Source organism: Mesoplodon densirostris, chromosome 2 (genome assembly GCF_025265405.1).
Source record: "Mesoplodon densirostris isolate mMesDen1 chromosome 2, mMesDen1 primary haplotype, whole genome shotgun sequence".
NCBI lineage: Eukaryota > Metazoa > Chordata > Mammalia > Artiodactyla > Ziphiidae > Mesoplodon > Mesoplodon densirostris.
In genome coordinates, this window is record NC_082662.1 from 57,468,909 (window position 1) to 57,490,677 (window position 21,769).

General features: G+C 39.9%; 1 protein-coding gene across 3 annotated transcripts in view; it reads right to left on the minus strand.

Moving 5' to 3' along the window:
- Positions 1-21,769, minus strand: part of JAK1 (Janus kinase 1) — a 138,569-nt gene that overhangs the window by 114,486 nt on the left and 2,314 nt on the right. Inside the window, exon 2 of one of the 3 annotated variants that reach the window (XM_060089907.1) lies at positions 1,193-1,277. The exons of 1 other annotated variant lie outside the window; for it this stretch is intronic. The gene's annotated coding sequence lies outside the window, so the exon portion shown is untranslated. Of the gene's footprint in view, positions 1-1,192; positions 1,282-21,769 lie in introns of all 3 variants that reach the window. One more of the 3 variants, XM_060089908.1, reaches the window with a different exon arrangement.

Genomic DNA, 21,769 nt, shown 5'->3' on the forward strand with positions numbered 1-21,769 from the left:
AAAGGAAAGGTTATAAAACATCATGCAGTGTATAAACACAATTTATGTTGGGCATGTGCGCATAAGATGGAGAGGATATTCATCAAAATACTGACTACGGTTATGGGATTCCAAATGGCTTTTATTCTTTTCTCTGGATTCTAAATCTTCAATAAATAAGAATAACTTTTGCAAAAAACAGTGAATATAACTTCTTAAAAGTAACTTCCAAAAAAGGAGACAGCAGCCAATAATATTTTAAGTACAGAACAAGTGACTGTTCTCCAGACCTACTTGGTAAATCAGGCACACAATACAACCAGCCGTTCCATCCTCAGATCCCAAGACAGGAATAAGAGTAGATCAGGATGGGCAGAATGCCTAGTCTCACACCACAGTATAACTCTGTGTCCTACTACTCAGGTTGGAAAACACTAGACTTGAACAGCCCACTACAACTTAGGAAATATGAGATGGGATCTCCTCCACTTGTACAACTCCCTCCACATTGCCAAGACAGCAGCTCAAAAAATGGTATGGAGGGTGGCGTGAGAGCTGTCTGCAGTGCAAAAAAATACATGCCAATGTATGCAAAATGGTATGACCCCAGTGGAGAGCAATTTACAAACTTGATAAAAAATATTTTTGAAAAGTTATAAATGCACTTATCTTTTAACCCAACAACCTTGGGAATTTATCCAACCTTGTACATATGAGATTATACAAAGAAGCACTGTTTGCAGTAATAATAGCATGGAAACAAATAATATATCCATGAATATGGAGACTGGTTAAGTAGACCATGGTACAGAACACACCGGAGCTCTAATAAATATGTACATACATACATGTACAGACGCACACATGAATAAGGAAATATTCCAGGTCCTAATACAGAAAGAGAGGAGGATATACTGTAAAATGAAAAAAGCAAAGTGCAGAATAGTATACAGAGTATGCTACATTTTGTATAGAGAAGAATATATACTTGTGTTTAATTGTATCTGGACACAAGAAATGCATAAAAGAGGTTACTTAAGGGGGCAGAGAAGGAAGCTGACAGTGACAAAAACAGGAGCAAGCCTTTTCAATTTGTACTAAGTTATACTGGTTTACTTTCTGAAGCATGTGAATATAGTATCCATGTTAAACAAAATATCAACAAGGACAACACCAGTAACAATAATAATAATGAAAAGTTTAAAATGCTTACCAATAAAGCCTTGGTAAGAGGCAAATTTGCCACCACAGAGTGAGGAGCACCAGAGCTGAGCAACAGATTACACAGGATTTCTCTTCTGCCTCCGTTGGAAAGAGAGAGAAGAGGTGAAATCATTTACAGATCACCTACCACAGGAAAGTTTCTTGCATGTTATCTCATTAATACTCAAATTAACCCTAGTTAAGTATAACCAGCCTCATTTCTGCAAATAAGTAAATGGTGGTACATAGTAAATGTCAAGCCATTAGGTCACGTGTCCAAAGTCACAGGGCTATGACTGAAACTCATGCTCTTACCTGCTGAAACTCTCAAAGAAAAAATATTTAAGTCTCAGTAAAAATAAAAATCCTCTAAGTCAGTCACTCACTCATAACCACACTTCCTTCTGCAGTGTTTCCTCTAAAACTGTTTACTAAGTTTTGAGAATAAATGTTTGTTAAGTAAAGCAAACACTCTACACCAGCAGTCCCCAACCTTTTTGGCACCAGGGACTGGTTTTGTGGAAGACAATTTTTCTACGGACTTCGGCGGGGGTGGGGGTGGGGTTCAGGAGGTAATGCGAGCCATGGGAAGCAGCAGATGAAGCTTCGCTTGCTCGCTGCTCACCTCCTGCTGCGTGGCCCGGTTCCTAACAGGCCATGGACCAATATCGGTCCGTGGCCTGGGGACTGGGGACCCCTGTTCTACACTAATAAAATGATGATCTATATTTTCCAAATTAATGAGCTCCAAAAAAGTTAATTACTGGGGGCATTACCAGATGCATTTTTTCCTTCGTTGAGGATTAACTATGAAATGCATGCAAAATCACTGAATAATGAACTTCACAGGAATCGTAAATCATCTTTTGCAGTAAGGTGATAAAAAATGATACTACCACGGAGGGAGAGAGGGAAGACAGAAATAGCAACTAACATTTACTGGGCACTTATATATACCAGTCACTGTTCTAAGTGCTTTGAATATAAGGACTCACCTAATTCTCATAAAACCCTATGAAGTAGGTACTATTATTATATTCGTTTTACAGACGAGTAAACCGAGACACAGAAAGTTAAATAACCTGTCCACACAGACTGTCCAAACTCCATTGCCCATACTACTCCCCACCGTACAATATTTCCAGGCTGCAGCAACTGAGAATGAACAAGAAGACGGCTCTTCTCTAACAAATCAGTGAATGATTTGTAATCTTATGTATTTAATTGTGTAAGTTGTTTTATTCCAAGAAAAGGAGGCTTCAACTGACTGTCAAGTGGATCAATAAGACAAAAAAGATTTAAATCCCCTGATTTCAGAGACTGGGCTACAATCTAAGCCAGAGATGAAACCTACAGAAAGGCAGTAAGGAGTGGGTGTGAAAAGGCAAAGAGCAGTGAGAACAACATTTCTTTCTCAAATTTGAGAACAGTATTTCTTTCTCAACTTCACATGTGTTAAGTGGAAAGGTAGCTCCATGGTCATATATCTGGAAAACAGTTGACTGAGTAATATTCAATAGTTCCTTATTTTAGTTCTCCAAGAAAAGGATAAACTAAGCAACATCAGCGATTCCCAAACTTATCTGACCATGAAATTCTTTACTCACAGAGCACCTTGAGAACAAACCATACTCAGGGAAGCTACTGGACTAAAAGGATATTCAAGAGTTAAAAATCTATCAAACTTGGTGACTAACAGTCCAGGAGAGATGAGTCAAAATTAGCCCCACAATATGGCTTAGGTAACCAGTGAAGGTGATATGAGAGGGAGGTTAAGATAAAGGACAGCTTTTATGGAAAAAGGTGAAGTTAGTTCACCTGTTTGACTTAGAGGAGTTATGTAAAAAACTGCCAGTTCACAAAACAATTGAAACCAGCATCTCGAAGAGATATTTGTACGTCTATGTTCATAGCAGCATTATTCACAATAGCCAAAAGGTGGAAGCAACCCAAGTGTCCATTGATGAACGGATAAACAAAATGTGGTACATACACTGAATAGAATATTATTCAGTTTTAAAAAGGAAGGAAATTCTGACATATACTACAATGTGGATGAACCTTGAGAACATTACACCAAGTGAAATAAGTCAATCACAAAAGGATAAATACTGTATGATTCCACTTAAATGAGCTACATAGAGTAGTCAAATTCATAGAGACAGAAAGTAGAATGGTGGTTGCGAAGGGCTGGGGGCAGGGGAGGGTGGGGTGGAGGGGTGTTGTTTAATGGGTATAGAGTTTCAGTTTTGCAAGATGAAAAGCGTTCTGGAGATAGGTTGCACAACGATGTGAATGTACTTAACACTACTGAACTGTAACTTAAAAATGGTCCAGATAGTAAATTTTATGTTGTGTATTTTACCACAATTAGAAAAAAACTTTAACTGCCAATTCAAGACGTTGTTAGACATTTGCTGTCTCTATCTGTGTAGAAACCTCTCATCCCATGTGGTCCTGCTAGGACTACAGATCAGAGTGTCCTGCCCTGACCCCTACTGATGACCCAGGTCTAACTAATCACTGTCCACCTACGTGACCAAGGGGTGACCCAAGCAAAAGTCCTTTGGAGAGATTTGACAAATGGAAGCCAGAGAACACCACCTTGGGGCGGCCAGTTGTTCTCTTTTGAGCCATTTGGAGAAAACCTCACTGTGGCAAGAAATGAGACCAACGAAAGAAAAGCAGAACCAAGTAGGACTCCTAAAGAGATCATGCCTCGACATCGCTGGAGCTCATGGATTCTCTTCCCCTGCCCTTTAGAGGCTCCAGTTATCTGGGCCAATAAATCCCAACACCTTTCCTGTGCAAACCTCCTCCCCCCACACCTCAAACACCAAAAGAGAATAGGGACATCCAAAAGAAAAGCAATTTCACTGAGCAATACGATCCTTTACAAGAATTTTCTCTCCATAGTTCCTTTGAAATTTTATCTGCAGTGTCACGTACTAGAACAGCAGTACACAGTTCCATAATTTAGTAAGTACAATTCCAAATTTAACACAATCTTTCCAGTTGGTAAATACATAATCGTGTTAGGCCAGAATACTTTTACATTTCTGAAGAAACAATAATAATTTTAAAAAATTATCAATCTAGGGCTTCCCTGGTGGTGCAGTGGTTGAGAGTCTGCCTGCCGATGCAGGGGACACGGGTTTGTGCCCCGGTCCGGGAAGATCCCACATGCCGCCGAGAGGCTGGGCCCGTGAGCCATGGCCGCTGAGCCAGCGCGTCCGGAGCCTGTGCTCCGCAACGGGAGAGGCCACAACAGTGAGAGGCCCATGTACCGCAAAAAAAAAAAAAAAAAAAAAAAAAAAAAATTATCAATCTAAATCTATACTAGATTATATAGAGGGAGAGATATACAATGCATAAAATAGAAATAAATTTAGAAATACAAGTGTTTCTAAATTATCTGAAGTATAAAATAAAAGAGAACACCTAAGCATTACCCTGAAAACTGAGGCTTTGGAGGAACATTCTAATACTTAAGTCAAAGAACAGAAGAATACACAGATAAGATCTTTTATCTGTGCCTTATTTGAAGAACTTTGCCCTTTCCAAGTTGTTCAACTCAATGCTCCATAACTATAGGTTCCCTTGGTTTGGTTTTCACTAATAATTGACAAGGTCTAATTTTATTAAATACAAGTCTAATCAATAATGTTTATGACTGGCTAGTTATTATAATGACTCTCTTGTGAACCAGAAGACATGAAGAAAGGAACAAATAAAGGGAGAAGGAATGCTGCTAGCTCTTCAGACTTCTTCTGACTTAGACAAAGAGGAGATCTAAAAAGCTGTCATGCTAGGAATTAATGTCAAACCAGTTTCATATCTGGAATCTTAAAGACTCACAGCATAAGACTGCAGAGAGATGCCTGAAGCAGAATCTTAAAAGTAAACTGCGCTCCCCAGGGAGTGTAGTTATGAACTTGTTCTCACAAGTCTTTGCAAAGATAAGCTAGCCATGTTGATTTCACTGAAGCAGACCTGACCAATAAAATAACTTCACAACACTGGGAATACCATCCATGTGAAATCTTTACAACCACTAATCAGGAAATGATCCATCTTCGGAAACTGCTCTCTCTTTATCATGAAAGATTAGCAGCCAGCATTTTAATCATAAGGGGGGTGGGGGGAAGACCCTATTTTACTTGAAAGGGTTTTAAAGGTTCAATGCAGCACACCTGGTAAACACAAAAATGACAAAGCCTGTCTCTTCCCCAGGATTATCTTCCAGCTCTTTAAGGTAGCTTCCATCTCACATCTCCAGAGCAAATCTTAGAATCTGGCAGCCCAGAATGTTTACAGTGCTCAGGGGAAGATCTGTTAGAAGCACTGCTCAGGCATTCCGCAGTCCCCAGGACCATTTATTTGTCAAGGAACCTACAGAACTTACTGTCTTAGAAAACCAACTGGGCAGATTTATGATATTTCTGTTAAAATACAGTCTGTGCTTTTTAAATCATGGCATAAATAATACCCAAAATCTTAAAATGTGAATAACTTTCAGACAACAATACCATTTACAGTCTCCTAATGGAAATAATCAGAAAATTTTTAAAAAAATGGAGGCACAAAGATGTCTGTAACAGGATTATTTATAGTAGGAAAAACAAATAATATATATGCAACAGATTAAAGGGTTCGGTAAACAAACTTTCATTCCACACCATGTACCATAAAAAGCTGTCACCCTAATCAAAAGTTATTACCTCATAGGGGTAAAATTATGAGAAGTCACTTGGTGAACAAACCAGATTACAGCACTATGTTCTATGATCTCCTTGAAAATTTTTTAACTTATAGTTTCAAATATGCATGAAACAAAGTCTGAAACAATAAACACTAAAATATTAACAAAAATGTTTATCTGAGTGACATCTTAGAATTATTTATTTCTGATTTTCATAAAACGCAAATATGTTATTTCTTTAAAATGTTAAATAAATAAATTTTTAAAGAATTCAGTATTAGCCATAGCAAATTTCTAATGACTGCCTCGTAAGGGCCAATATTAGGCTTACATCCTGACTTCTCTGAAAGTAAATGCAAGAATGGTTAACCGTATTCTATATGAAACTACTTTTTGAACAAAGCTTGGATAAATTATCTAAAATTAATTCAAAAATAACTCTTTAGAGAAGCAACTAAAAATGCAAGGGCCTAATGTCTCTAGAAAGGAAACATAATACAGATCAATGGAGATCCCATAAAATATGTGTCTTTCTTGTATAAAATTAAAAAGTTACAATTAGTTTTAATTCACAGCCTGAAGCTTTTTAATGATTAAAGAAAAAGGTAAAAGGAAAAGAAGAAATAAAAACTTTTCTCTCCTCAGAGGCCCAAGTCAGGGTTACCAGATTGTCTGCTTTGAGGCACCCTGTTTCAGCCATAAATACCTTGACTGAATTACTTCCCAGGCTTCATTCCCACGGTGAGAATGTGCTGAGAGCAGGCCCCACTGCAAGAACAAGACAAAGACAGGTGGCATGTGGTATGTGGGCAGGGCCTTGAGTGTGACCAGAGGTCCGGGAGGCTCTGTGAAACCAGGTGGCAGCAGAGGCAGCCGTGAGCAGCTGGACTTGAGCAGACGGTCAGAGGGGAGGCATTACAGGCTGTGCTGTTCCCCAAAACCAGTCAAGAGCAGTGCAGCCACGGGGCACAGTGGGTGAGTACAGGGTTTGGGGCTAACTTCACCTCTCTGAATCTCAGTTGCCTGAAGTCTCAAATGAAAGTTATACACGAAAGCACCTTTTTATCTGTAATGACCCCTCAACACTTTGTTTTTGCTGTTCTTAATATAACTGTTACCTCCATTAAGGTCTAATTAGATTAGGGGTGCTGTGTCAAGTGGTTTTTCTCTTGACAAAAGGAACAACACAAAAAAAGAAATGCCAGCCAAACAATCAAATAGGCCTTCCACAAGACAAACCCACAGTTAGTGTCTATGGCTGGCATTCATGTGATCAATAATACTCTATTACTGACCAGCTGCTCACTAGCAGGCACAAGGCTGACTAGGACTAGAAGGATAAATAAGAGGGACTTGGTCCCTAACCTCTGCAAATTCCAGTGTGGCAAGGGCCGAAAACAACAGTTTGCCAACTCTTCTCCCAAGAGATATTGCCCTTCATAATATCCAAGGTAATGACTGGACCCTACATAATCCTAATTTCTCTCAGATAATTTCCAAATCTCCTACCCACAAATACATCTTGGACGTCTCAGAACTATTTGAACAAATGGGTACATATTTAGTTACCTAAATTCTACATCTGACTACCTTCTGTATCATTTATGACTCAATCACAAATTGAGCATGATGCTAAAGTGGTGGCCCACAGAGGTCTTGGGTGAGTCACTAAGTGCTCTGACTCTTAGTTTTCTCTGTTGTAAAATTGGGGAAGGAAGTGTCCCTGGGAGGCTTTGCTTTCTTCAAACTCTTAAAATTATTATAAGATGTTATGGTCATTATGTAGCTACAAACCCTTAAACAGCACTTACTAGAAAATGTCTATAAACTTAGAACTAAATATGCTGGCATTTCATAGCAGACCTGTCTCCATGTTCTCTTAAAACCATTAGAGCTATCAGTTCTAACCTAAGAAAAGTAAACAAGACTCCAAGCCAAGAAGGAACTCGCTTGACTGCTTTCCTTGCCTCCCAATAATCAAAGCAATATTCTCAGAAGTGTCTGGCTCCCAAATACCTGTAAATGTCTTAATTCGGCCTAGCATAAGCAGTATTTTCATCTGATTGGTAGCTGCATGGCAATATTCCTCTTTCAATGTTGCCTGACGTTCCATTGATTTTTTTCTTACTGAAATATATCTAGCTACAGAAAAGTATAAAAAACCATTGATTTTTTAAAGAGGACTAAATAGGTCTCCTCACTGGATCCCTACTATGTGGCAAACACAATGGTAGTGGTTGGTGATACAAAGGTCAGCCACAGATGAGGACAGACAACTAAGCAAATTGGTGCAATAATGTGTATACCATTCTAGAATGTGTCTGGTTCAAGTATGACACATAAGCCTTTAAAGTATATCAACGAAGGTAATATACACCAACAACTACACTGGTAGTCTTGAGTTTATAAACAGTTGGGCCTTTTTAAAAATTCATTCCCAGTTGGTTGTTTGAAATTTGGAGCACATTTTCCCCCAATACACACTACTATAAATGTGGTTAGGTTTCCAAGCCAACACACAAAAGGCCAATTTAACACAAAGTATCTGAAACACTATACAGCTGCCCTAGCAAATGAGCAGAAAATATTACTGCAGCCAAAGAGAACCATGAGTGATCTTGTCATCTGAAAGCTGAAGTTCGAGGGAAAGCCAAGTGTACGTTAATAAGGGGTGCAGATGGAGTGGCGAAGAGGTGCCTGTTATGGCAACTAAGCTCAGGGATTTTGAGACCAAGGGCCAGGTAGGCCTGGCTTAACTCAAATCCAAGTTCCGCCAGTTAAAAGCTGGGTGCCTTTAAACATATTATTCAACCATTCTAAGTCTCAGTTTATTAATCTGAATGACTGGCACAGAATAAGCATTCCATAAACAATACTTTACATACATTTTTTTCATTTGCTTGAGATTATACAACTTTCATCTTCCTTGGAATAAAAGTATCCTGAACACATAGCTGGGATTATCAGTCACTATTAGAAAATATTTGGGGTTTCACATAAAACAAAAACAGATTTTTTTAAGTGTCTAGGCAAGAAATGTACAAAAAAGGGGATTGATGAAAGTGAGAAAAGGGTAGCATGAACTAAAATGCAGTAACCAGGAAGAGACTGAAAACAGAGGGAAAAGACAGGTATATGATGTACGGAGGATTCTCCTGATCAGAGAAGATATGAGATGGAATCTCAGGGACTTTCCAGATGACTTACTGGCTGTCTATACAATGAGAAGATGGGAGGATAATAATAACAGTGGCAAACCCTTATAGGATGTTGGTATACAAATATACACACTTGCTCATTTAATCCTTACAACCGTATAAGGTAGGTGGTATTATCCTCATTTTGTAGTTGAGAAAACTGAGGTTGAATAACTTGCTAGTAAAATAAACTCAGCTTGTAAAATAAAGCAGGATTCAAACCCACAGATGCTGATTCCAAATTTGGGAGTCGGAACCACTATCTTATACTGATGCTTTTGTAGTAGTGGGAACCCAGCTATTTGCGTAAGTGGGCTTCCTGCATCAGAAGTTCATAACTTGAATAATATGTATCTATAATGTCCCCACTTATAAACATATAAATGTTACATAACATTACGTTTACAGACTTTCTGGCAATGCTCAATATTTGGGATGGGGGTGGGTAACTAACATTTATTAAATGCTACTGAATCTCAGACACTGTCTGAAGCAGTGTTCTACCTCATTTAACCTTCACAAAACCACCTTGGTGATAGGTTCTATTAAATCCACTTTACAGTTGAGAAAAACTGAGGATCAATTATGAGCCCAAAATAACAGAGCTAGTGTCAGAGGAAAGCCTAAGACCGGCTCCTCCTGGTTCTAAGTCCAGAGTGCTTTTCATAACACATCTAGTATACTCAGATCCAAACAGGTAATCGTGGGACATGTTACATAATAACCAGGAAATATAAAATAACAGTAAATCAAGTTCGATTTTAAAATGTCAAAGATATTTCACAGGAAAATACTAAACTATCTTTAGGACAGCTAAATTAACCCAATTACCCGTCTCACCTCCCACCCCCTCATCCCTGCCAAAAATAAAAATAAAAATTCCTTTCAGATCCTCTTTATTACTTAGCACCTAACAATACCAAGTACAACACAGGTGGCTAAAGACACTTCTCCAAAAGCCTAAAACTGCTTCAGAAGCATTAGGTTGGAAAACAGGATAGGAACGTGTTCCATGGGTTCTCATTTAAATGCCAATGTCAGAAATAAAAGGGAGCGGGGACAACTAACAAGACAATAGAAAGAAGGCTTTTTTAAGAGTTGAAGCGTTTTCCAATTAGATCTCAGTAAAGCTGGAGGACAGTGGAAGAGTAGAAAGTTTTTTGTTTTGTTTTGTTTTTAGTGAGAGAGCTGCACATTTGAATTCCAGCTCTGCCATTTATTAGCTTTGTTTGCTCATCTGGAAAATGATGCCATTAATATCCAACTATCTAGCTATTAAAAGATTAAATTAAATACCAAATACAAAGCATGTAAACAGCTGATGTAGTAAAAGCTGCCTAATTTTTTTAACATATTTATTGGAGTATAATTGCTTTACAGTGGTGTGTTAGTTTCTGCTTTATAACAAAGTGAATCAGTTATACATATACGTATGTTCCCATATCTCTTCCCTCTTGCGTCTCCCTCCCTCCCACCCTCCCTATCCCACCCCTCTAGGTGGTCACAAACCACCTAGCTGATCTCCCTGTGCTATGCAGCTACTTCCCACTAGCTATCTATTTTACATTTGGTAGTGTATATACGTCCATGCCACTCTCTCACTTTGTCACAGCTTAACCTTCCCCCTCCCCATATCCTCAAGTCCATGCTATAGTAGGTCTGTGTCTTTATTCCCGTCTCACCCCTAGGTTCTTCATGACCTTTTTTTTTTTTCTTAGATTCCATATATATGTGTTAGCATACGGTATTTGTTTTTCGCTTTCTGACTTACTTCACTCTGTATGACAGACTTGAGGTACATCCACCTCACTACAAATAACTCAATTTCATTTCTTTTTATGGCTGAGTAATACTCCAATGTATATATGTGCCACATCTTCTTTATCCATTCATCTACTGATGGACAATTAGGTTGCTTCCATGTCCTGGCTATTGTAAATAGAGCTGCAATGAACATTTTGGTACTTGACTCTTTTCGAATTATGGTTTTCTCAGGGTATATATGCCCAGTAGTGGGATTGCTGGGTCATATGGTAGTTCTATTTGTAGTTTTTTAAGGAACCTCCATACTGTTCTCCATAATGGCTGAACCAATTCACATTCCCACCAACAGTGCAAGAGTGTTCCCTTTTCTCCACACCCTCTCCAGCATTTATTGTTTCTAGATTTTTTGATGATGGCCATTCTGACTGGTGTGAGATGATATCTCATTGTAGTTTTGATTTGCATTTCTCTAATGACTAATGATGTTGAGCATTCTTTCATGTGTTTGTTGGCAATCTGTATATCTTCTTTGGAGAAATGTCTGTTTAGGTCTTTTGCCCATTTTTGGATTGGGTTGTTTGTTATTGAGCTGCATGAGCTGCTTGTAAATTTTGGAGATTTAATCCTTTGTCAGTTCCTTCATTTGCAAATATTTTCTCCCATTCAGAGGGTTGTCTTTTGGTCTTGTTTATGGTTTCCTTTGCTGTGCAAAAGCTTTTAAGTTTCATTAGGCCCCATTTGTTTATTTTTGTTTTTATTTCCATTTCTCTAAGAGGTGGGTCAAAAAGAATCTTGCTGTGATTTATGTCATAGAGTGTTCTGCCTATGTTTTCCTCTAAGAGTTTGTTACCACTGCAACAAAAAGAATAAAATATCTAGGAATAAACCTACCTAAGGAGACAAAAGACCTGTATGCAGAAAATTATAAGACACTGATGAAAGAAATTAAAGATGATACAAATAGATGGAGAGATATACCATGTTCTTGGATTGGAAGAATCAACATTGTGAAAATGACTCTACTACCCAAAGCAATCTACAGATTCAATGCAATCCCTATCAAACTACCACTGGCATTTTTCACAGAACTAGAACAAAAAATTTCACAATTTGTATGGAAACACAAAAGACCCCAAATAGCCAAAGCAATCTTGAGAACGAAAAATGGAGCGGGAGGAATCAGGCTCCCTGACTTCAGACTATACTACAAAGCTACAGTAATCAAGACAGTATGGTACTGGCACAAAAAGAGAAATATAGATCAATGGAACAGGATAGAAAGCCCAGAGATAAACCCATGCACATATGGTCACCTTATCTTTTTTTTTTTTTTTTTTGGCAGTATGCGGGCCTCTCACCGTTGTGGCCTCTCCCGTTGTGGAGCACAGGCTCCGGACGCACAGGCTCAGCAGCCATGGCTCACGGGCCCAGCCACTCCACGGCATGTGGGATCTTCCCGGACTGGGGCACGAACCCATGTCCCCTGCATCGGCAGGCAGACTCTCAACCACTGCACCACCAGGGAAGCCCCAGTCACCTTATCTTTGATAAAGGAGGCAAGAATATACAGTGGAGAAAAGACAGCCTCTTCAATAAGTGGTGCTGGGAAAACTGGACAGGTACATGTAAAAGTATGAAATTAGAACACTCCCTAACACCATACACAAAAATAAACTCAAAATGGATTAAAGACCTAAATGTAAGACCAGACACTATCAAACTCTTAAGAGGAAAGCTGCCTGATCTTGAGTCTCATCCTCTTGCTCCCTCTCCTTCCCATTCGACAAGATGTGCTACACACCTCACAAACCTGTGAGCTACCCCAAGCACAAGTCCACCAGAAGATTGAGAAAGTGCTTTTCTCATTTTCCACCAAACCCACATCATGATTCCCATATTGCCCCAGAGCCTTTTTGCCTGCTTCTATCAACATATTTACCATCTTGGTGTCACCTCAGGTTGGGTAAACCAAGGGCCTAGTATTTATTATTTAAATTTCTATTTCTCACCAAAATGTAAGTTGGGGCCACTCACATAAATATATAAGACTTACAAAACAGAGCCATTCATTAAAAGGAGGACTTAATACATGTGAAAAGTGATCTGGTGGGAGACTGAGGCAGGGAGATCACTGTAAGAAAAATGAATAGCAACCTAAAATAAGCAAATAACTTGGCCTCGAGTTTTCGGGCAAGGAAACATTATGATTTACAGAACAGTCTTTCTCTTTTTCTTTTTTATAAAAGGAAACATATCAATTCCTGAAGAGGAACATCAAAAATTTGCGTAAACTTATTTATTTAAGCCACTGACAGGACGAAGAATACCACCATAGTCTTCCAAAATACTTGGTGATCATTCACAAAACTGTACTACTTTATATAAGAATCAAGGATTTAATTTGGCCAAACTCCTTCTAGTAAAAATGTTCCCACTTTGAACCTCTACAAATTGTCTACACAGGGTTTAGCATTTACTCAATAATAACCCATGTATCTTCTGTGAAAGGGGATATTACAATGAATAAGTCCCTGTCCTCAAGAACCTTGGGACTGCACAGTGGAGGGAAGTCTACAAAGGAACTGAAGCACCAGGCAGAACACAATGCCCTAAAAAAGAGGATCACACACCACTAAAGCACTAAGTATACACATGCCTCTTGTTGGGGGTTGGGGCGGAGAGAACAGGGACATTTGAAGGGGCCTTGAAAGTTACAGAATTGTGACAGACAGAGAGCATGAGGCACGGGCAAAGTCTGTGGAGGAGGAGGAGGCAGAAAAATAGGAGGAATGTCTGAGGCACAAATGCAAAATAGTGAACAATCTATTTTGGCACAGAAGGAGAGAAATGGGAGAATAAGCTGAAAAGTTGAAATCTTATGACAAGGAGCCGGGACTACTACAGTAAGGTGGAATTTGGACTGTTTTCTGCAGGCAACGCGGGGCTTCCAAAGGCCGCGGTCAGGGGAATTCTGTGACCTGAGTCAAGGTGCAGGAAGATTATCCAACATCTGTATGGAGGACAGACTGGAGGGAAAGGCTGGAAGCAGGGAGACTAGGCTGGAGGTTACTGTGATCCCCCAGGTAAAGAAAAGCTAGGTCAGAGGCAGGGAATGGCGAGAAGACAAAGAAGCCACACACTGGGAGGGAGCACTGAGAGGGCCTGGCAGACTGCTGGATTAGGGGGCGGAGGGGGCGCGGGAGGGGGCGCGGGAGGGGCGCAGCAGGGCAAGAAACCAAGATGACCTAAGGCAGGGGTCAGCAAACTTGGGCCCACGTGCCAAATCTGGCCTCTTGCCTGTTTTATACAGCCAGGAAGCTGTACAGATTTTTACATTTTTAAGTGGTTGGGAAAAAAATAATATTTTGTGACAAGTGGAAACTCGAATGTCAATGTCCGTACGTAAAGTTCTCCTGGAACACAGCTACACTTTTTGGTTTACACGCTGTCAATGTCTGCTTTAGTTCTGCAGTGGCAGAACTGTGGAGTTGTCACAGAGTGGCATGACCCTCAAAGCCGAAAATATTTACTGTCTTCCTCTCTACAGGAAAAGTTTTCTGACCGCTGGTTCTGAGGGTGGTGAACAGAGATAGTACTAAGAGGAACAGAGAAATCATCCACTGGGTTGGCTGGGTCAGAAAAAGAGATGATATTAATTCTGGAACAGTTAAATGGGAGGTGTCAACAAGACATGCAGGTAAGGGAGCCCAAAATGAAATGGAAAGATCATCCCACCGTGGGGCCTCGGCACCTGCTGCTCCCTGCCTGGTACTCTTCCTCCAGGTCATGGCATGAGCTGGCTCCTGCTCATCATCCACCATTCAGGTCTGAGCCCAAATGTCATTTCCTCAGAGGTAGCCCCTCTCCTACCCATCTAAGCATTCTCTACCAATTACCATACTTAATTTTCTTTATTGCACGTAACGGCACCTATTTATCGCCATGTTTAACATCTTAGAATGTTGGCTCCTTAAGAACGGGGTCCTGCCTCTTGTTCCCCACTGTGTCCCCAGTGCCTTGGCCAGTGCCTAAAGCTGCTCAGCCGGTATTTGGGGAGGTAGGGAGCGGAGAAGAAGGAATATGAATAAAAGGGACAACTGGAGCGCAGGTGAAAGCAGGTCATCTGCACAGTTCTAGGAATAAATAAGATCTCCCGTTCTCAGAACCTTTAGGAAAGTCTGTATTGGGGGCGGCGAGAGAGGAGAGGAAGAGAAGACACCAAAGAGAAGAGAACAAAGACACAGACAGAAAGGAGAGAAGTATTGTGTCTCAGAAGCCAGACAGCAGTGGGGTGTGGGACATCTTTCAGGAAGGGGGTGTTCAGCAGCATCAAATGCTTTAGATAACAAGCACAGAAAAAAGCCCTAAGTGTGACAGCAAAAAGTCACTGGTGACCTCAAAGAATAAGTCTCAAGTGTGTGGAGGTGGCAGTCAGGTTGCAAAGGGTTAAAGAATGAGCGAGTGGGAAGGAAGTAAGGCTTTCAAGGCATTTGGCAGCAGAGTGGGCAGAGGTGCTCCCGGTGTGGTGGTAGGGGGGGGGACCCTTCTGTTTTTCATACAGTGACTCAAGTCTGACCTCACCAGCCTGCCTCTCGGTCCTCTCTGCTCCAGCAGTGTTGGTTCTACCTCAGTTCCTTTGCGCACGCTGTGAACCTGTGCTAACAGGCTCCTCACTCTCTTAGCCCGGCTAACTCCTTCACCCTTCAGATTCCAACGTAAAAAAAAAAAATGTGTCACAAAGACCCCCTCTTCTTACTGCCCCCCACCTCTGCTTTATACCAAACTAAGACATCTCTCCAGGTACTCAGCATAATTAAAACAAGCAGTTGAATAATTGTTGAATTATTGTGTCTTCCAGTAGCAAGGAAGCTTCTGAAGGCAGAAATCAGGCCCGTCTTGTTCTCACATAATATGCAATCTACAGATAATTGGTGCATAACGGAATGAACATGAAAACCTGAGAGCATTTTTATCTCAGCCAGTTTGTGCATCCCAAGTGGCCTACTTCACAAATCCACATCAAATAGGCTTACAATTTACGTTCAGGCCAGTCTGGCTTCCTCTGACCTCCCCTTCCTACTTCTGACCAACTGAGTGAAGGTCATTCTAAACAAGTAAAAAGATGGGGTGTTCTGGAGATACCACCAAACATCAAATGATTTTCCCAATTAGGTAACTGATATACAGTGATTAGCAGACCTGCCTAAAGTTTTACAGACGGCTTTACTGGAACAAAATCGTTCAGAATATTAAATTTAGGCATTAAGCATCTTCCTTTTTTAAGTCTGTCCTTTGTGAACTAGCCCTAAAATGGGTTTGCAGGTGTACCTGGCAAAACATCCAAACATCCAGTGCACTTCTTTACTGTATGAGTCACATCTGTCTGCCTCCCTGTGTGTGATCAATTAAACTAGTTTAATAACAAGATTTTTCACTTGGAAAATATATATTTGGTAGATTGTTTTCTCCCTGATATTTTTCTTCTGTCTTTTCTCTCACCATAACATAAAAGATTATTTTAAATTCTAATTGAAAAAATTTGCTATAATTTACAGCCTTGCTACAGTTGAGCTTAATTAACTGGCAAATAAGCCTGCAGATATAATTGTGCTTAACTGAATGAACTGTTGTCAGTTCTAATACCCTTAAGCCCTTTAAAACACCATTAAAAACAAGAGTTGCATTAATTACAAATTGTTCTTATCTATTCCCACTTTATACATTCAAACTTGTCTGAATTAATGTACCTGAAATTAATAGACCTAAATTTATTCTTTTAAATACCTACAGGTCAGCCTGTTCACCATTTGAGCTGGACTTCCCTACCTACTGCACCCCCCCCACCCAATAAAAATTAGGGAGTTCTACTGTTATTTTCCTTCGCAAATAGAAAGACAAGGAAAAGAGACAGCTAACATCTTTGGTATCAAAGCACATGGGATGAGACGATCATCAAGAGCTCTTTTCCAACCACATGACAACTACTGTTCTTGAGAATATGAATAAATGCAACATAAACATTACTAAGAAAGAACTACAGATATATTCAAAATATGATTAGGAGGAAGGACCAACTTTTTGTACAATTTTATATTTGGGGTAAATCTTGTTTTAGGAAAATGCAACACATACATGGAAAAAGAAACTAATAAAACAGCATTCAGGGGAAACAACATGTATTTAAGAGTTCACTTACACTTTTATAATTCCTTAAACAGCAAAACTCCATAGCATATTATCTGATTTATAAGATTTTAAATTTCCACACAACTCTAAAGACACCATTTTACAAACAGGTATGCCTGTGCCTTTCTGCCAACAGCTCACCACTCGCTAAGTAAACTCAATCAGGGAGAGCAACACAGTATTGACTTTCTCGGGAAGTCTAGTACATTCCTACCAAATTATATACCTTGGATGGCATTTAAAGTTAAATTAAAAACAACTTTGTTTCTCATTTTTTCTTAAAAATAACTTATCTACCACCTTGGTGCGGTCTATATACTAAACTCTTCTAGATTTGAGAAACTGCCTTCTTTAGGTGCCTAAATGTTTTTGACTTATCCATTTCTAACTGAAGCCTTTGTAATATAGAATGTATCAGCTACTCTTTGTTTTGCATTTCATGGGTCACACTTCCCTACCATCTTAAGGCACTCTGAATATAATCTGAGCTCTTTGTTTTTAACACAAAGCATATTCACCAATCAGAAGGAGGAACAAAAAAAGAGAGTGCACGCTAACAAATGTTTAGCTCACAACATGTACCTGGCACCATTCCAAAATCTTTAGGGGTATTTAGGTGTAGTCACTCAATTCTCAAAACAATCTTAGAGGTAGGTACTATCTTTTTTTTTTTTTTTTTTTTTTTTTTTTGCGGTACGCGGGCCTCTCACTGCTGTGGCCTCTCCCGTTTCGGAGAACAGCCTCCGGACGCGCAAGCTCCGCTCACGGGCCCAGCCGCTCCGCGGCAGCACATGGGATCCTCCCGGACCGGGGCACGAACCCGTGTCCCCTGCATCAGCAGGCTGACTCCCAACCACTGTGCCACCAGGGAAGCCCGAGGTAGGTACTATCTTATCTTCATTTTATGGATAAGGAAACAGGCATAACTTGCCCACGTTCTTACAGCTAGGATCAAACCAACAGTCCAGCTCCAGAGCTTCCAAAAACAGATTATGAAAAACAAGACTAAACTACAGTAAATCAGTCTGTGTACCATCTAGAGGCGTAATTTAGGTGACCTGATTTAGTCCCCCACACCACCCCAACTGGTGGGTTCCAGCTGTTACCCCCTTCTCCGCAGATAGCCGCAGCTCCCCTTTTGAAGTTTTGCAGAGGCAGCCTCCTCTTGCAGATCACTCCAATCACTTTCCCTAAAGGGTGAAAGCTCCTTCTGTGAAGCAAAGATTCCTCCTGCGTTTTCCCGATGAAGAAAACCTCTTCTTCAAGCCTGTCCTGTCATAATCCTGACTGCAGCTTCTTACTCCACCCCCACCTCTGCCCACCACTTGCACACCTACCAAGCCCTCAGGCTGCCCTTTTCTGCTAGAGTCCAGAACTATCTGGCCTCATTTCCATTATGCTCCACAACTTGACCTCTTCTCTTCTTAATGGACTGGTCATTATCAACATCAATTACTGTAGTGTACTGTGAAAGTGACACCTTCAATACGCTAAGGTATTTACGATGGCATTCGCCCCTCCACTAAAGGGCCCCACCCAAGGTGCTTCACTTTTTGAGTTAATGGCTCTGCTTTTCATAAACCTCTCCTCATTCACTTCCAATATAAAAATTAACACTGCCTGCCTCAGAGAATGTGCCTTCCTGTATTCATCCTCTTAACAATTCCCATCTCTTGCATTTTTTGTATTTAATCTCCTACTGACTTGAAAACCAGTTAGGTAGATTGTCTACAAATCCTTTATAAATTAAAAGCAAACCAAAAATAAGTTTTACTCTACTATAAGGAAAGCATATATAGACTTCATGACATCTATTTTGGCTCTAAGCATTTTCTATTTCCTAGTAGTCTTCTGAACAGTTGATAAGTGGTGGATAAGTAAGGAATGTTTTCTGTGATGGGGAGGATGAAGAGTTGCACAATGGTCAAATGAAGCTGACCCTTTATAGAACTGTCAGTGCTTCACAGCTGTTGCATTTTCTAATGATGTTATTCTTGAGCTCAAAAACTGTGAATGGCTTCCCATCTTCCCTGTTCATTCATTCAACACAGGTCACAGTCCCTGACCTCACACTGCTCACAGACTTGTGCAGTCTTCACAGTCTGGCCCCATCCTGAATGTCCAGCCCTACCTCCTTCTGTTGCCTCTCAGTACCCTGCTCTAGTCAGAGTGGCTGCCGTGTATAACCTGCAACTGAGAAACTCTGAACAGGCTCAAGGGTCTTCCACCAGACTGTAAACTCTATAAAAGCAGGATTTTTGCCTGTTTTGTTCTGTTTATTCACTCCCTGACACTCATAGCAGGAGCTCAAAAAGTATTTACTGAGTGAATAAATGGATGAACAAAATGCTGTGTGAATATTACTGGTAAGTAAATTCAGTTACCACAGATTAAAAATATCTTAACAAAGACCAGCTCTGTCTTCTGCCTAGAGTAGACTTAAAGAAATTTTCATTTTGCTTCTAAAGCAGGTCTTGCCTCAGGATCGGCAGTTTACTCATAGAGCACCAAGGAAAAAATGTGTGCCCACTGCCAGCTGTTAAGAATCACAGATCATAAAACCTCAGAAGTAAATATACCACAGAAATGAACTTAAAGTTTTATGCTTTCTTGTTGCCTCAAACTGCCAAAAAAGCTGGTGCACTTCAGAGGAAAGAATACTCACAGGAAGTAGTTTCCTGCCCCAGAAACCCGGTCATTTCAACATGGCAGATGTTTAAAACCCCATGTTACCATAGGGTTTTGAGACAGGAAGCAATAGTGGCACACCTAGCTGAATTCAGGGGAGAGCAAGAAGCAGAGAGGAAACAACATGCCAAACGAGAACACGGCTTGGAGGTTAGCCGGCAAAATATAAAAATAGTGAACCAATTCCTCTAATGTCTCCTATAATGTAACTGCCCGTACATCATATTTATTAGAAAAGAGAAAATAAAGGGCACAGAAACAAACAGCACCTTCCTTGGTCACTACTGCCGCATTTTTCATCGTTAACTCTTCTTCCAATATAAATGACTCTAACAGAAAAGAAATTGCTAATTGTTATTGTCCTTAAATGGAAAAGGGAGTACACCATGGATGATTTTTCTCCTCTACTTTCTACTTTCCTCTATGTTCTAATTTTTTTACGAGTTTTCCCTCATTATAGTGAGAAAATAATCTTTATGTTTAAAAAAATAGTTAAAAAATTTATGTTCTAATAATAACATAACTACTTTAAATAATTCCTCTACCAAAAAAATGAATAACAAAGAATTCAGTAACATCAAACCATCCAATCTTGGCATTCAACATACTGCCTCAACCCCTTTTCTCCTCAACGACCAGTATATATAACAATTCATCTGCTTTTAAAAAAATCATGTCTTACAGAGAACAGACTTGTGGTTGCCAAGGGGGAGGGGGGTGGGGGAAGGAAGAACTGGGAGTTTAGGATTAGCAGATGTAAACTACTATATATAGCATGGATAAACAACAAGGTCCTACTGTATAGCACAGGGAACTATATTCAATATCCTGTGATAAACCATAATGCGAAAGAATATAAAAAAGCATGTCTCTATGTGTATCACTGAGTCACTTTGCTGCACAGCAGAGACTGGCACAGCACTGTAGAACAACTATGCTTCAATAAAAAAAAAGTCTTCACAATAGTTATAACTTGCATAGCACTTCAGTTTCCATCCATTATTTACCTAATTTTCCCCAACAGCTTCGTGAGATTGCCAAGATGGATATTTTTATTTTCATTTTACAGATGAAGAAAATAGGGGCCTGAAGTGAAGCAGCTTGCCATGACAGAAGCCAGGATCTTCTTGTTACCCACCTGGCATTCCAAAACAGGATTTCTCAAGACCAGCACTATTGACATTGTGAGCCAAATAATTCTTTGCTGTAGGCGGCTGCACCATGCATTGTAGGATGTTGAGCAGCATCCTTGGCCTCTACCCACTGGATGCCAGTAACACTGCCTCCTCTCAACCCCACCCCACCCCCACAGTTCTAACAATCAAAAATGTCTCCATAAACCTCAAATATCTCCTTGGGTGCACAATCATACCCAGCTGAGGAACACTGGTCTAAAAGAATCTGTGAGGTTCTTTCTGGCATCTTTATTCTATGATAAGGCTCCACAGAACACTGGACCACCATAAGTCAGACCATCAGATGCTGCTTGCTCAGCAAGATTCAGTAATTAATCAATTCCCTATCCACTTAAAACAATTTTTTTAAATGTGGAAATGAACAAGAAAAACTTCCTTGTAAATACTCACATCTCAGATGATAAATCTTCTAAAAGCATATGACCTCATTAGAACATAAGTATATACATAATAAAGATATATAAAATAATGTGTGTGGGGGGAGGAAACACTTAACAGAGGAGTCAGAAAACATACCTTGGTCTTTGTTAATAAACCTTATTAATGCAGTTGTACCTTAGTGTCCACTCTATTAAAATAGGTATAAACCTATACATTCTCAATACTTGCTTCAGCTGGGTTTCTGTCCAAATATATGTGTTACTTCCAGCTACTCAGAAGAAACTGAATGATAACTTCAAAACATTATTAGAATCTGTGGTCTGCAGTTGAAACCACTAGTGTTTGTGAACCCAGACTCGAAACTGGCAGACCTCACTATCCCATTTAAAAGCACTCAGCTTAAATTTCTTCATGCCATTTAATGAGTCTCTTTTCCTGCAAAAGCAACTTTGCCCTCAAAATTCCTTACTTTC